Raw genomic sequence first — 14,062 nt, 5'->3', positions numbered from 1 at the left:
TTCAAAAGCTTAATCCTTTAATCTTACCCAAGCCGCTTGAATTTCAATGTCTGTTTGGTCGTAATCCCAATGGGTACACTTCTCAACGTGCCACCGCAACATCCTAGGAAATTGTTGTCGCACATCCGAAGTCTTCATCCTCCCCCCCGCCTTAGCGAAGACAGGGACGACCTCATACATCCAAGCCTACATTGTAAAAAAACAGTCCATATCATAATTCAAACACATATATTACAAAAAATATAACAAAAAGCTATTAATATTTACCTGCATTGCCCATGGGAAGCCAAACAAATTGTACGTGCTCAGTCTATTCTTCCCGGCCCATTGGGAGTGCTTTAACGCCATGTCTTTTACTTGGAGGGACTCCATGGTTCACTTAAATGATACCCATCCCCACGGATAAGCATTAAAGAAGTCAAACTTGCTTGCAAACATCACCCAATCAATATAAACGGCTTTTGTTGAGTCAGCAGCCATTAGGATCGAATGTAAGAACAATACCAAGCACAGTTTGAACTTCTCTGAATTGGTTAACCCAACTGCTTCTAGCTCTCCTCTAAATTGCGTCCCGTAATAGACGTTGCCCCTGCAAAACCTTGTTAGCCAACCTTATGGATGCCCTACCCTCCTTTATTCTTTTTTGCTCAATCGCATCTGGCAATTCCCCATATCTTAAGCCTGTCACCAAGGCATATTCCATCATCCCAAAACATAGTGGCTTTCCATCCACCACGAACCACATTTCTTATTTTTTTTTTTTGCTTTTTACTGAGTGTAGCAACATATAATGCACTCCCCGCCCCTAGAACACCTTTTTTCCAATTAGTTCCGATATCCAAAAAATGACCGAAACAAGTCTCTTTGAATCGGTCTTTACTATTCCTCACTCCCTTTAAAATCTCCTTTATTTTCGTAAAAACTTCCCAACTCGACCTGATTGTCACCCTTATAAGGAAGTATGGTACCTTATCACTTACAATCTCCAACCTGTAGTCTTTATAGTTTACGCTCTGAAAAATCTGCACAATCGATATAAACAAAATATCAGCAAAAAAAAAAACCAAAACAACTAATAGGCTGCCAACATACTTTGTAAACAAAGAAAAAGCATCATACAATCAATTTAGAAATTAGCTCTGTAAAGAGAGATTATTACATAATTCAGGAGAAAAGCAGGAAAAATCTGTTTTGACCATATGAGCAACCACATATATCGCTTAAGCGACCAAAAGTTTTCCAGAAATGATCGCTTAAGCGATCACCTCAATCGCGAAAGCGACCAAGAGTAAAAGCGAAGAATCGCTTAAGCGATCTTAGATGTGGGCAAATGTTGATTCTACCTCGTACAAGATCTCTTAAGCGATCTGAAATCGCTTAAGTGACCAAGAGTAAAAGTAATGAATCGCTTAAGCGATCTTAGATCTGGGCAGATGTTGATTCTGCCTCGAACATGATCGCTTAAGCGACAGTACAGAGCAAAGGGATCTTATTTCATGGAATATTATGATTGCTGGCTATACTCAAATGAGCCACTACAAAGAAGCATTAATGTTATTTAGGCAAATGCTACGATCAGATGTACAGCCTAATGATGTCACCTTTGTAAGCATTCTTCCAGCTTGTGCTTATTTAGGTGCGATCGATCTTGGCAAATGGATTCATGCTTATATAGACAAGAACTTCCAAAAACTAAACAATATATCCCTCTAGACAAGTCCTGTTGACATTTATGCTAAATGCGGAAATATAGGGCAGCAACACAAGTTTTTAACACCATGAGTTCCAAAAGCTTGGCTTGACTTTCTAAAACTTAAAAATCAGGCAACATAATCCCCCCCAGAAAATGCCAATGACCAAAGCAACAACACTAGACTAAAATCAAGCCAAACCATAGATAAAGCTAATCATCTTTATTTTTCCCATGTGATAAAGCTAATCATATATTTTCGCTATCAATAAGAGAACTCTAAGAAACTTTGAGTGCAGGGGTATAAAATCAAGTTTGATATTGTTTGGTTTGGTTGACCCAGGATTTTATAACTGATGGAAGATTGAGGTTGGCCTTGACTTATATCTAGTACCTGCTTCGCAAGTCTAAATTCCATCCTCTGAGACACGACACTCCAAAATGACCCACAACACTTCCAATAAATCTGAAACCCCTCGGTCCGAAGAGGGTGTGCCAAACAAAATTCCATGTTCTCAAACCCCTCGCGTAACAAAATTCCCCCAAATTCGCACAAATAATCAATTTTCTCATCCAATTAAAAAAACAAGTAAAAATACGTACCATTTCTTCACCGACCTCCTCCTCCTCCTCGCCTGAATTCTTGCCGGCGTCCTCCTCTTCAGAACCGTTTTGCGATTCTTCTCTCTGTTGTTGTGCCGCCGTCGTCTCCTCTGCCTGTGGACCACCTTCACTGATCGGATGATCCACCGGAGCAGCCATTGAACTGCTTGCACCGCTGGACTCTAGGATTCGAAGTGGTGTTGGGTTTTCCTCCTCATTGTGAATGTCAGCCATGGTTTTAAGAAAGGAAGCTTTAAGATTGAAAATGGATCGAAAATTTGCAGGAATGTGGGACTATAGTCGCCGGAAATCGCAGAGAATAGGTTTAGGGTTTGTCGGTCGATTTTTGTCTAATACGTTTTGATTAAGCAATTTGAATGGGTGGGGCTCATTTTTAAATTCCAAATTTTAAATAACTTTCATTAATTATTTTTGCCCACATATGTTTGAATCTTTTCATTTTAACCCATTTTACATGTTTAATGAATCATAACCATGCCATGTCAGCTTTTCTAAATTAAAAAATAAATCAAAAAAATTTAAAAAAAAAAAATGAAATAGATTTTCAAGGCCATTTTGTTAAATGGAAACTTGGGATGTCCGGGGAGTTAAATTTTCTCGGAAATTTGGGCAAAACTTGTGCTGGGTTTGTTTTTTTGAGAAATGTTAGCCTTAAAAAGAGAAATAAAAAAGGGGGCATACAAATCTGAAAGAATCAGCATGCATGAAGAGTGGTGGAGATGGAGAATGAAAGCATGGATTCTAAAACCGATTTTCAAACAAAGCTTGGAAAAGAGATTATACCTACTCCTTTGCTTTGGATTGATGAAGATTAGCTTCAAAAGGATGAAACCTCCACACTTTAACACCACCTTGAGAGATTAGAGAGTGGCCTTGGGTTTGAGAGAGAGTTTTGGTTTGTGTTTTTGTGAACTAGTCAAGAANTAATTTCCTTTGTATTGTACAATAATCATTCTCAAATTCAAGGCTAGAGATTTGGGTCGAAAAGAACTAGATAACCACGTAAGCTTAGTGAACATATCTTCTTCTTCTTTCTTCAGAACATAAATGTAACGCCCCACTTGAGGTACGTAGTAAATTATGTTGAATGTTTATTGCTTTGTTCTCATTTGAGCTTGTATGTTGTTATTTTCAGTTGGTTGGCCCTTAGTTGGTTTGGTTGAGTGTTTGCCCTGATTTTGGTTGAGTTTTGGCGAAGTGTGAAATTTCAGTCTTCGCCGCGGCGACATTGGCTTTGTAATTGCGTTGTTGGCTCTATAATTTTTCACCAGGGCGATGGAACTTTCTTCGCCGCAGTGATGGGACGGCAGAAAAGTTTCTTGAGGTTTTTAGAAAATTCTCCATAGGGGTCAAATGACCTTTCTACCCTTAATTAGCAAGGAAAGTGGGGAGTAAAATGTAAGAGAATTTTATGGAGAATACGTTAGAGTGGGGGTGTGATTGTAATGATTTAAAGGACAAGGATGAAATTTCCAAGGAAGAGCAAAGGCAATGTGGGAATGAATGAAGAAAGTTTGAGCTAAAAAGGAGATAAGCTTCATAAACCCTTCATTCATTCTTCTTCCACTGCCACACTCTTTCACCATTTCCTCTCAACTCTTCCTTCCATCTTTCAAGGATCTTTGAGGGTTTTTAGTTGGATCTTCGTAGAACATTAATCTAAGGCATCCTAAGGGTAGAGAAGAGACAAGCATTTTAAAGGAAGGGAAAGTGCAAGTGTGATCTCTACATTGCAAGGTAAGTAAATCCATCCCAAGTTGAAATTTGAGAAAACTTTTGAGTAGAGATTAAGTAGAGATTTATTTATGCATGTGTATGATATATTGAGAAATTGGGTTGAGATGAGTATTTGTTGTATGGTTGTTGAAAACACTTCATTGATGAGAAGTGTTAATATGTGATGAGAGGATGTAGTTTGAAATGAAGTTGGAGGAGATTGAGTAATTTCTTTGGGAGTGCTCTTTTATGACAAGAATTATAGCTATGTGAGGGAGTTTCCTCCCATCTTGGATGGTTCAAGAGAGAGATAGAACTATAGATAAAGTAGAGTGTATGTATGCACACTAAGCATTATTTTGTGCTCACCCCATTGTTTTTCTTTGTGGTTGCAGGATCTAGGTGAGAACGCGATTGAATGGGCGTGGGCAAACGAGGAGCAATAGCTACACTGTCCGCTGTTTTAATGGCATTTTGTAAATGATAGTTTTATTTTGTATAAAGAGTGTTTATATGTAATAAAAGAAAATTTTTTGGGCCCATTTATTTTTGTTAATATAAATGTATTCTACTTAATATATTTCTATGAGTAGTATAAAGCAGTTATTACAATAAGGGTGTGTCTGGTTGAATCTTCCTATCCATATTCTCAATCCTATTCCCAAAATATTTGTTTGTTTAATTATTTAGGAAATACTAGTATATATTTTTTAATTATTTTAGACCCTTTAAGTTTATTAATTTAATTAAATACCCCCAGAAAAAAGTTTAAAAATTAATAAAAAACACGCCCACCCACCTATACTTGCCAGATTCTGGCAACATGTAATAACTGTTTGATACTACGATACTCATAAAACTACATATAATAAAATACGAGTACATTAATAAAATAGTTGGGCCCAAAAATTTTCTTTTATTTACTATACATATTCTTTACAAAAAGTCTCAAAAGTGTGGTAGACAGTGTAACTATTCCTCCTCGCCCGCCGACATCCATCCGACTGCGTCCTCATCTAGAACCTGCGAAAACATAGAAACACAACGGGGTGAGCAAAGTAATGCTCAGTAAGTAAATCCTCTACTCGTTTATCCCCATAACTCTTTCTCTTAATTCTTTCCTTACTCTCTTCTCTTCTCGTTTCTATTCTTTCTATTTCTGTTCTCATACTCTTTTCTATATTTTCTCTGGTGTATGTCACGGCCTCATCTTACCGGAGGCACAGTTGGGGACTCAACCCACTCTTCGTGACTCTACTCATTTTCTCTTTTTGTTCTTTCTATTTCTCTGTTTTCTCATTCTACTCATGGGAATGTCATGGCCTCATCTTACCGGAGGCACGGCCGGGAACTCTCCCGCTCTCCGTGACTTCTACTCATTTCTGTACCGATCGGATTCGGTTATGCATGGATTCGGAACCCTTGGCCATCTGAGTGTACATTCTTTCTCTCTATCTCTCGAATATCACGGCCCCTTCTTACCGGAGGCACGGCTGGAACCTCATGTTCCACTCTTCGTGATGGTCACTGCCTCATCTTACCGGAGGCACGGCTGGGGATCACAAAACACCCACTCTCGTGACTTTACTCACCACTCACGGGTTTCCCATCGCACAACCTACTATATTCTCTAGTTTAAGCACAAAGGTCTCTACTCTTTCTCAAGCTAATACTCTTTCTCAAGCTAATACTCATCTTTCCTCAAGTTAATACTCATAGTGTAGCTTAACTCTTAGAGTAGTCTATTCCCAAAATTCTCTACTCTTTCTCAAGCTACTTCTTGATGCACAATTAATGCATATGGATGGTTCATGCTCAATAATGCACTTAGGAAATGCCAATATGAAATGTTGCAAGAATTAAGGTTCATAATTCATTCTCATACTTCTCCTAGGCATTTCATCAAACAACTCATGTGCATACAAAAACTCTTCTCTAACTACAATTCTCTTTCTCTTTGTAACCGTCCAAAATGGGAAGAAAGTCTCTTTTATGGATATAACTCCTATCATAGAAGAACAGTCCCAAATATTTACTCAATCTCCTCCAAATTCATCTCAACTCATCACACATTAACACTTCCCATAAAGAGAGCATATCCAACACCACAACATAAATACTCATCTCAACTCAATTTCTCAACAAACAAACATATATCTTTACTCAAGTTCTCAACAAGCATCATTTATACATGCAATAAGAAATCTCTACTCAAGGATTTCTTAAACTTTAGCTTGAGTTGGATTTACTTACCTTGTGATGGTGTGATTCCACTAGCACTTCTCTTTTCCTTTGGTAGATGTCTTTTCTCTACACTTTTAAACAATAACACAATAAGACCTTAACACCTTTATAGCCAAATTTCACATCTCAAATAAAGGTCCTTTCAAATCCTTGAAGGATTGGATGGAAAGTAGAGAGAAAAGGATGAATGAATATGGAGGTGGAAGAAGAAGAATGAAAGGGTTTCTAAGACTTAACCCTTCTTCACTCATATTTTACACCTTCTTTCCTAATTTACCCTTACTCTTTCTTAGGAATTCCACCTTTGCCCTTTTAATTCTTTGCAAATGCACCCCATTTAAACAATTCTCCATGCAATTTCCTTGCATTTCACTCCCCACTTTTCCTGCTAATTAGGGGTAGAATGGTCATTGTGCCCCAAAGGAAGAATTCTTTAGAAAGTCAATACACATTTTGTCAGGCCCTTCGCCGCGGCGAAGAATCTTTCTTCGCCCCGACGAAAAATTACAGAACCTACACCGTAGGTTATAGAACTTCATCGCCGCGGCGAAGTCTGTAACACAAAAATTCGCCAAGTCTTTACAAATTTCAGGGCAACCACACAACCAACTCACAATATCAATTCATCCAAGGACCAACCAAACTATAACAACAACAAACCAATTCAAATAAGGACAAAACAATTAAACTACGTACCTCAAGTGGGGCGTTACACAACCACCATCGGTAGTAGCTAGAATATGTCACAACGGCCTACAAACGATAGGAACTATTCATCGATATGGCCTTTTCTGGCCAGATCCACTGTGGATCTAGCCGAAAAAGGCCAGGTCTGGCCATCATTGACCGTCAACGACAGCCAAATGCGGTTGATCGTAGATCTGTCGGTGGTCGATCTGGCTGGAAAAGGCCATATCGATGCCTTACCAGCCAAATCTGACCGGTCTGTGTTTTCCAGATTCCGGGGGTGGTGGCCAGAATCTGGCACCCTGGGTAGGTGAGGGTGTTTTTATTAATTTTTAAACTTTTTTCTGGGGGTATTTATGAAATTAATAAACTTAAAGGGTCTAAAAGTAATTAAAAAATATACTAATATTTCCTAAATAATTAGACAAACAAATATTTTGGGAATATGGATAGGAATATTCAACCAAATGCACCCTTTATGTTCTGAAGAAAGAAGAAGAAGATATGTTCACTAAGCTTGCATGGTTATCTAGCTCTCTTCGACCCAAATCTCTAGCCTTGAATTTGAGAATGATTATTGTACAGTACAAAGGAAATTAGGCATGATTGCTTAAGCGATGCGAGATATCACTTAAGTAAATCATGGCTGATGTATATAGGATCGCCTAACCGATATATAACATTGCTTAAGCGATCTTGTATTTGACAATGATTATTCTACAAAAGGAAATTCGCTTGATCGCTAAGCGATTTAATGTCTCGCTTAACACTGAAAGATCTATTATTATTCTATTATTTTTGTTAGTTCTTGGCAAGAAAGTAATATATAAAAAATATAATAATAATATAAAATTAAACTCTGTAACCACATGCTCTGCACTCTATAGACCAAGAGAGTGCCATAATTTTTCAGAAACTTTTTCACTATGAACAACGACTCCTGTTATCACAATAAGGTTTTCAGCACAACTGCTGTAACTTTCTTAAGCGACCAAGGCTAAATAGATGGAATCGCTTAAGTGATTAAAGGTAATTTACTTCAATATTTCTTTTCCAAGTTTATGGACATATGTTTAATATAAACGTAAACATTCAACACCATATATGTTTAATATAGACGTAAACATTCTACACCATATATGTTTAATATAGCCATAAAAGAACTAATTTAATTAAGATATAATAACGGTCATAGTCCACTGAACGAATCGTACACCATATATGTTTAATATAGACGTAAACATTCTACACCATATATGTTTAATATAGACGTAAACATTGTATACCATATATGTTTAATATAGACGTAAACATTGTATACCATATATGTTTAATATAGACGTAAAAGAACTAATTTAATTAAAATATAATAATGATTATGGTCCACTGAACGAATCGTACACTTTATATGTTTAAGATAGTGTTAATCGCTTAACCGATCTTGTGAAATACAATAAAAATAATCCAAATATAGTGGATCGCTTAAGAGATTTCATTTCTCGCTTAAGCGATCCTGTGAATTTAGACTTAGTCGCTTAAGAGATCTGGTGGTATTTATAATATTGCTTAACCGATTCTAAACTTTTACACTTGATTGTTTAAGCAATTTACCATCGCTTAAGCGATCACAAACAAACAATACATAAGTGCCCACACGAGGCAGAATCGGTTCATCACTTTTACTGTAGAGATCGCTTAAGCGACCTTGTCCGAGGCAGAATCAACATATGCCCAGATGGTAGATCGCTTAAGCGATTAAATGTATCGCTTAAGCAATTCATCATTTTTTCTCATGGTCGCTTAAGCGATCATTGATCGCTTAAGTGACCATGTCCGAGGCAGAATCAACAAATGCCTAGATGATAGATCACTTAAGCCATTAAATGTATCGCTTAAGTGATTAATCGTTTTTTCTCATGGTCGCTTAAATGATCTTTGATAGCTTAAGCGACCATGTCCGAGGCAGAATCAACATATGCCCAGATGATAGATCGCTTAAGTGATTAAATGTATCGTTTAAGCGATTCATCGTTTTTTCTCATGGTCACTTAAGCGACCATGTCTGAGCAGAATCAACATATGCCCAAATGATAGATTGCTTAAGCGATTAAATGTATCGCTTAAGCAATTCATGGTTTTTTCTCATGGTCGCTTGTCCGAGGTAAAATCAACATATGCCCAGATGCAAGATCGCTTAAGCGATTAAAGGTGTTACTTAAGCGATTCATCGGTTTTACTCATAGCCATGTCCGAGGCAGAATCAACATATGCCCAGATGCAAGATCGCTTAAGCGATTAAAGGTATAGCTTAATCGATTCGTCGCTTTTACTCATGGTCGCTTTAGTGATCTATGATTGCTTAAGCCACCATGTCTGACGTTGAATCAACATCTGCTCAGATGCAAGATTGCTTAAGCGATTTAGTGTATCGCTTAAGTGATTCATCGCCTTTATCGTTGGTCGCTTAAGTGATCATGTCCGAGGCAGATTCAGCTACCTGTCTCGACAGATAGTTGGGTTGCAGTCAAGGATCTTTAGCAACCCTTCCTCTAGAAGCTCGACGACTGCTATCCAGTGCATATCCTTGATGATGATGATGCAGTAGACTCTTTTAACCTTTGCCCAACTGTGGCCATATTTGGGCTTTTCCCCCTGTACATACTGCATGATTCTGTCATCAAACTTAAAATCATCAGGGACACAGTCCTAGTCTTTTGTGCCCAATCTTTTTTGCTTGGATTTTTTTGTTGCACCTCTACCGATGGCCTTTTTCATTAAACTGTGATATGTCGTTACTAGCGTTTGGCCAAAGGCCACATCGGTGATGGCACAATCAAGATACAATAGATCACCATTACTAAACCCTAAACCCTAAACCCTAAACCCTAAACCCTACACTTCAACCGCCTTCAATACTCCACCAATTTCCTCCACCACCCTAACAACTTTCTCTACCACCTTATCCACTTTCTCCTCCACCCTTTTCATCCGTTCTTCCATCTTCTCAAACCTCTCATAAACGGTTGTTGTAAAACTCTCAAACAGACGATTTATAAGGTCAACCACCTCATTCTCCTGACCCCGATGCCTCGACAAAACGATACTTGTTGTACCGGTTTGCTGAGGCATACGAACCTCTTCGTCCCTCTCATTCTCCTCCTCTTCCCTCCCGTCGATTGGAGCTTCATCACCCTCGGCGTCAACCACATTCTCAAGTAGTGGCCTTACAACGGCCCTCACATGCGTGACCTCTTCTAGGTCCCGCATCAGGCAGTCTATCCCTTTACGCTTTCATCCTCCAATGGTTGGAAAGATATGACATAATGTTCTTCCGCTTCACCCTTAGTAGTGGTGAGGAAGGGACGAACAACTCCCTATAATAAGAAGCAAAATCAATCAGATTTAAGCGACATTTTAAAGCAAATGCATATTCAAAAGCTTAATCCTTTAATCTTACCCGAGCCGCTTGAATTTCAATGTCTATTTGGTCGTAATCCCAATAGGTACACTTCTCGATGTGCCACCGCAACATCCTAGGAAATTGCTGTCGCACAACCGAAGTCTTCATCCTCCCCCCCCCTCCCCGCCTAGCGAAGACAGGGACGACCTCATACATCCAAGCCTATATTGTAAAAAAACAGTCCATATCATAATCAAACACATTATTACAAAAATATAACAAAAAAACTATTATATTTACTTGCATTGCCCATGGGAAGCCAAACAAATTGTATGTGCTCGTTTATTCTTTCCGGCCCATTGGGAGTGCTTAAACGCCATGTCTTTTACTTGCAGGGACTCCATGGTTCGCTTAATGATCCCATCCCCACGATAAGCATTAAGAAGTCCAAGTTGCTTGCAACACCACCCAAATCATATCAACGGCTTTTGTTGAGTCATCAGCCATTAGGACATACCAAACACAGTTTGAACTTCTCTGAATTGTTAACCCACTGCTTCTAACCTCTCCTCTAAACGTATCCTGTAATAGACGCTTGCCCCTGCAAACCTTGTTAGCCAACCTTATGGCTGCCCTACTCTCCTTATTCTTTTTTTTGCTCAACCGCATCTGGCTATTCCCCATATCTTAAGCCTGTCACCAAGGCGTATTCCATCATCCCAAAATTAGTGGCTTTCCATCCACCACGAACCACATTTCTTCTTTTTTTTTTTGCTTTTTACTGAGTGCAACAACATATAATGCACTCTTTGCCCCCATAAGCCTTTTTCCAATTTTTCTGATATCCAAAAATTGATCGAAACAAGTCTCTTTGAATCAGTCTTCACCATTCCTCACTCCCTTAAAATCCCCTTTATTCTCGTAAAAACTTCCCAAATTGACCTGACTGTCAGCCTTACAGGGAAGTACCGTACCTTATCGCTTACAATCTCCAACCCATAGTCTTTATAGTTTACGCTTCGAAAAATCTGCACAATCGATATAAACAAAATACAGCAAAAAAAAAAAAAAAAAAAAAAAAAAAAAAAAAAAAAAACCAAAACAACTAATAGGCTGCCAACATACCTTGTAAACAAAGAAAAAGTATCATACAATCAATTTAGAAATTAGCTCTGTAAAGAGAGATTATTACATAATTCAGGAGAAAAGTAGGAAAAATCTGTTTTGACCATGATCGCTTAAGCGATATATGAGCGACCACATATATTGCTTAAGCAACCAAGAGTTTTCCAGAAATGATCGCTTAAGCGATCACCTCAATCGCGAAAGCAACCAAGAGTTAAAGCGAAGAATCGCTTAAGCGATAGCGACCAAGAGTAAAAGCGATGAATCGCTTAAGCGATCTTAGATCTGGGCAGATGTTGATTCTGCCTCGGACATGATCCCTTAAGCAATCCTAAATCATTTAAGCGACAGTACAGAGTAAAAGGATCTTATTTCATGGAATATTATGATTGTTGGCTATACTCAAATGAGCCACTACAAAGAAGCATTAATGTAATTTCGGCAAATGCTACGATAAGATGTATAGCCTAATGATGTCACCTTTTTAAGCATTCTTCCAGCTTGTGCTTATTTAGGTGCAATTGATCTTGGCAAATGGATTCATGCTTATATAGACAAGAACTTCCAAAAACTAAACAATACATCCCTCTGGACAAGTCATGTTGACATGTATGCTAAATGCGGAAATATAGAGGCAGCAGCACAAGTTTTTGACACCATGAGTTCCAAAAGCTTGGCTTCACTTTCTAAAACTTAAAAATCAGGCAACATAGTCCCCCCCCAGAAAATGCCAATGACCAAAGCAACAACACTAGGCTAAAATCGACCTAAACCATAGATAAAGCTAATCATCTGTATTTTTCCCATGTGATGAAGCTAATCATATATTTTCGCTATCAATAAGAGAACTCTGAGAAACTTTGAGTGTAGGGGTATAAAATCAAGTTTGATATTGTTTGGTTTGGTTGACCCATGATTTTATAACGGATGGAAGATTGAGGTTGGCCTTGACTTATATCCAGTACCTCCTTCGCAAGTCTAAATTTCATCCTCTGAGACATGACACTCCAAAATGACCCACAACACTTCCAACAAATCTAAAACCCCTCGGTCCGAAGAGGGTGTGCCAAACCCTAAACCCTAAACAAAATTACATGTTCTCAAACCCCTCGCACAACAAAATTCCCCCAAATTCGCACAAATCATCCATTTTCTCATCCAATTAAAAAAACAAGTAAAAATACGTACCATTTCTTTGCCAGCCTCCTCTTCCTCGCCTGAATTCTCGTCGGCATCTTCCTTTTCAGAACCGTATTGCGATTCTTTTCTCTATTGTTGTGCCGTCGTTGTCTCCTCTGCCTGTGGACCACCTTCACTGATCGGATGATCCACCGGAGCAGCCATTGAACTGCTTGTGCCACCGGACTATAGGATTCGAAGTGGCGTTGGGTTTTCCTTCTCATTGTGAATGTCAGCCATGGTTTTAAGAAATGAAGCTTTATGATTGAAAATGGATCGAAAATTTGTAGGAATGTGGGACTATAGTTGTCGAAAATCGCAGAGAATAGGTTTAGGGTTCGTCGATCGATTTTTGCCTAATACGTTTCGATTAAGCAATTTGAATGGGTGGGGCTCATTTTTAAATTTCAAATAAAAATTTCATTAATTATGATTTTCCCACATACGTTTGAATCTTTTCATTTTAACCTATTTTACATGTTTAATGAATCATAACTATGCCACGTCAGCTTTTCTAAATTAAAAAATAAATCAAAAGAATTAAAAAAAAAATGAAAAAGATTTTCAAGGCTATTTTGTTGAATGGAAACTTGGGATGTCTGGGGAGTTAAATTTTCTCATCTATAACATTAGTATGAAACTTGCCAAAACTATATATTAGAAATTTCATAGTTTTTTGTGTCGCCCTTCGACTTAAAAAAGCAAGCAACCAAAAGCCCAAATTTGGAGAAACAAGGTACGTACTCCTCTCGTAAGTTCAAAAGTTCCCTTTTTGAGAGTATTAATCATCCAAAAACCTCATTTTACCTTTGGGTTCTTTTGATTATTCAATCCAAACTGTTTGTTTCTTAGAATCTTAATCTAGTATCAATGTTTAAAAAAAGTATATAAATTTTCTATTATTTTTTGTTTAGAATAGCTTAAAATTGCTACATTCAAGTAATTCTTTTTGTAATTTATTATTATTTTTTGGTTTAGAATACTAAGGGTCTGCTTGAAAGTTTTTTTTCTATTTGTTTTGAGGGGTTTTTAATTAGACTGGTTTTGAGGTGTTCTTAAACCATTACTTGTTAGATTTTTTGTGCATGGTTTTGATTGGCTCAAAAACCCGACAGAACCAGTGTAGTGTATTTTTTAGGGGTTTATAATGATTGGTTTTAAAATTTTATTTCACAAATACCTTATCCATTACAAAACTATCTTAATTATATCCAAAAGAAAATTTTAACCATATTATACGTGTCTTCAACCATATTAAATATAAAATAATTTTAAGCAATCATAAAAAAAAAAAAAAAATTAAAATCTCATTTCTAGATGCTTTCTTGGAGAAGTGGAGTTACAATTTTTTAATACTTCCGATGCTGTACAAAATAGCGAAGAAGGATAAGAAGATT

The sequence above is a fragment of the Pistacia vera genome, unplaced genomic scaffold, assembly GCF_008641045.1.
Source record: "Pistacia vera cultivar Batoury unplaced genomic scaffold, PisVer_v2 Contig525, whole genome shotgun sequence".
NCBI classification, from domain to species: Eukaryota; Viridiplantae; Streptophyta; class Magnoliopsida; order Sapindales; family Anacardiaceae; genus Pistacia; species Pistacia vera.
Note: the sequence above shows the minus strand (reverse complement) of the source record.